The sequence below is a fragment of the Bison bison genome, unplaced genomic scaffold (genome assembly GCF_000754665.1).
Source record: "Bison bison bison isolate TAMUID 2011002044 unplaced genomic scaffold, Bison_UMD1.0 scf7180017861857, whole genome shotgun sequence".
NCBI lineage: Eukaryota > Metazoa > Chordata > Mammalia > Artiodactyla > Bovidae > Bison > Bison bison.
The window spans coordinates 9,033-9,435 of NW_011492429.1; positions in this window are offsets into that span (position 1 = coordinate 9,033).

The window sequence follows — 403 nt, forward strand, 5'->3', positions numbered from 1 at the left end:
GCATGAAGATTGGAAAATATTGAGAGAAAAGAGAGAAATTTGTTTGGCACTTCACCCCATATTATTTGGTTTTATTTATGTTGTTTATTATTATCTATTTTACTTCAATTATCTTGTGAACACTAACAGTATTAAAGTAAAAATTTTGTGAATAATGCAACTGAAATATACTAACAAAGGGACTTATATAGAATTAAATATTATACATTGTAAAAATTAAAAAGTTTATATAAATTACAAGAAACTAAATAAAAATTATCTTGTCTCTGAAAAAGAGTAAAAAAGCTAAATGCATAGATTGATTAAAAATCAGTGTTACAATATAATCCTTTTACCACTTAATCATTATTTATTATTAAGTCCTTACCATACAGGCATTACACATTTCTAGGTACAGTGATAA